A 3,274-nucleotide genomic window follows, 5' to 3' on the forward strand; every position below is an offset into this window, starting at 1 on the left:
GAATAACGTGTGTTGACTGTAGGAGGAGTTTTAAACATGCGTTCAGTCCTGGCTGTGAAGGCGAACTCGGTTTTAAACTCATCTATTCATACAAGGATCAACTCTTCACGAGCTGCTTCGACTCACTCTCAGAAACGAGATGCTTTTTGTTCACATTTAAAGCTCGAGCACAGTCTTACCTCAGCGTGTGTCCTTCACATCGCACGACTTTATGATAGAGGATCATCAGAACATCGGATGTCTGACCGGACGGGCTTTGTTTGTGTGTTTATGGGGTCAGGAGGTGGAACATGAAGTGGATCCTTAGAGGACAGTTTAAAGAGTTCCTATAGGCTCCAACCGGTCCTTCTCTACAACACTGAACAGATGACAGTGAGTTTCTTTTGTCTCTATTTTTCTATAAAAGCTGCAGTTTTGTGTTTCTTCTTTCAGAGCTGGAAGATCTTTCATATCGTACAATATTCTCAATTTATCAATAAACTCTGTTTTTAAGCTACAGGTCATTTTTCTACGACAGAATTGAACCATGAATGTACGTCAAAGCTTTTTTTTAATGCATCAGTGCAGCAACGTGAAGACATTTTCTTACACAAGTGTGTGAAGCAGCATAAACCTGTGGGATGATCACAAACGCTGGAATACGATGCCTGAGCTAAACGCTGCATTAGACGTCTCAGACAGAACTGATTAAAGCATCCCTGTGTTCACCTAAATGGTCCTGTGGAATATTTTTGTAATGTTTCTGTCTGAACAAGACGTAAGTGTTCTATCGGTGTGTGTTTGAGTTACACTTCCTGTAATGCTGTTTGGCTGTGACAGTGGCTTTTATTCACAGTTCTGTGCAGAGTTTAAACATGTTGCACTGAAAAGCAAACCGTCACTGGTTTAAATATTAGTTTCTTTGCCTTTTTTTTTCTATTTTTAAATCTTTCCGTCTTTGCCCTTGTTTCTTTCTTGTAAAGCAGAAACTGCCTCTATTCTTGGATGGTGTACCACAAATGTCCTTTAGCGATTGTGTGTGATTTCTCAGACTGAAGAAAAAGAATCTGGCAGCAAACTGGGTCAGAATCCTGCTGCTGTATTAAATCTAACACTGAGTAAAAACACCTGCTTCAACTTGCTTCTTTGCTTTCAGGATGTAGTGGTTTAAATTCAAATGGGCTCCTTCAGTTTATGCGCCGTGCTGCTCAACATGAGACGGCTCACAGCCCGGTATCGACCCAACTCGCGCTCCTCGAGGCGTGAATTCCCACCGTGAAGCACACCAGTCTCAGGTCGTGAATTATTAGCTGAACATTACTGCCGCTGCTGTAGAAGTGATTAAATCAGTCATGACTGACTGAATTAATCATGAAAGAGTTTATGGACTGGGCACAGGCAACGGCGCCCTCTGTGGCAGCTCGTGGAAGTACGGATTTCAGCATTATGTCACCAACTCTTACAACTAGATGTGATCGTTTCCGATAACACGCTGTTCAGCTGAGTTTTCTTTAGTCTGATGAGGAAGTGACTCAGAAGGAAGTAATTACAAGGAACACTTAGATTCCACTTGAGCTGCAGATTCAGCGAAAACCGGCTCAAACACAGACATCTGAGAGGTAGAAGCAAAAAGATGCTCTCCAGGAAGGTTCTCTGTAGGAGATTTTAAAGAAAGACTCCACCTCATGTCTATCTCTTTAAATATCAAATGTGGGCTTGAAGGTGGCTGCTGAAGGCTGTAGTCTGCTCCTCTGGTGACCCAGAGTCACGGGAAAAAGGAAACAAGTGAAATATATTCTTATTTAATGACTAGCGTATTTTGTTTAAGGGGAAAGAAAGATCTTTACATCTGAGCCTGAAACCTTTTGCAGTTCACAGCTGGATCACAGAAAGCACGAAGCTCTCTACTGACAGGAATGTCATCAGTTCAGCTTCTTGTTTCATATGTTCTGTGCTGTCCTTGGCAGTTGGGCTTCAGATGGAGCTGAATGCTGACATAATGCCGACGTTAAGCCAGCATAGTCCACATTGGAGTCATTCTGATCAGACACACTTGTCTTGGACACACAGACAGACATGTGTTGCATTTAACCGCTGACTCCCGTCTTCTTTTGCATCCTGATTACTGACATTTACAACTTTAACTGCACCAGACCCACAAGCACAAACATAACCGGAAACCCGACAAAACGAAGCTTTTAGCGACGCCTCGTTTTCACACACGGAAACTCCCGACGGCTGTGAGATTAATAATCGCTCAAGTGATCATCTGGAACTGCTTGAAGTTTAGTGTGTTGCTAAAAGACACTTCAAACAAGAGGAGGCAGACATCAAGCCACATTTCATCAACCTGACCTTCAAGAGGCGGCCTATTACCCTGAGAGCCATACAGCGGTGCTGAAGAACAGAAAAGCCCTTTGAAGAGTTCCCATAATAGCCCGTGTCATTTGGAGCGGATACAGAGCTGAGGAATAATTAAGGTTCCCATTAGGTGCTGTGTGGAGCTGGAGAATGAATGAGGTGCACCACTCTGACCAATCCTGGAGCATTAAAACATGGCAGAATAACTACAGCTTCTCCATTTCAGCAGCTGCAGCAGCAGACCTGCTACCTTCAGCTTCCACAAAGATGCTCTGAGTAGCAGACAGATGATGTCAACATGAGAGCATCACCAGTTTGCAAGTAAAGAAACGGAGAATTATGATGTACAGTCGTCCTCAGATGTTTTCACACCCAAACATTAAAGAAGGAACAAAAACAGCTGAAATAAGCTGAAATTGACAAAAGTAATAATAAATAAAAATTTAATGAACATCACGACGTTGCTTTTAAATTGTGGTTCAACGGAAATATTAAAAAAACAACAACCAGCATGATGGGACTTGTGAACTAACATTTAGCTGAACAACCCTCTGAGCCAATCAGGTGTTTCCTGTAACTCTCAGTCAGACTTGTGCACCTGTTGACAGGTGTTCTGGTCCACTGCTCATCAGCAAAGGCCTCTCATTGGTCCTGGACTGTTATTTTTATTTTTTTTAATTATTCTTTTCAACCACAATTCAAAAGCAACATCTTATTTCACTAAATTATAATTTAGCAGATTTTTATTTATTATTACTTTTTCAGTTTCTACTTATTTGAGTGACTGATGTGAGTTTTTCCTTTTCTTTAATGGGAGGGGATGAATACATCTGACTGTACCTGAGATCAAACTGAAAGGTTTGACTCACGACTCATGAGCACCTCGGTCCAGAAAAGGCGTCACAGCTCACGTGATCCCACCGCAAGTCGTTCA

The sequence above is a fragment of the Stegastes partitus genome, unplaced genomic scaffold, assembly GCF_000690725.1.
Source record: "Stegastes partitus isolate 25-593 unplaced genomic scaffold, Stegastes_partitus-1.0.2 Scaffold1005, whole genome shotgun sequence".
NCBI classification, from domain to species: Eukaryota; Metazoa; Chordata; class Actinopteri; family Pomacentridae; genus Stegastes; species Stegastes partitus.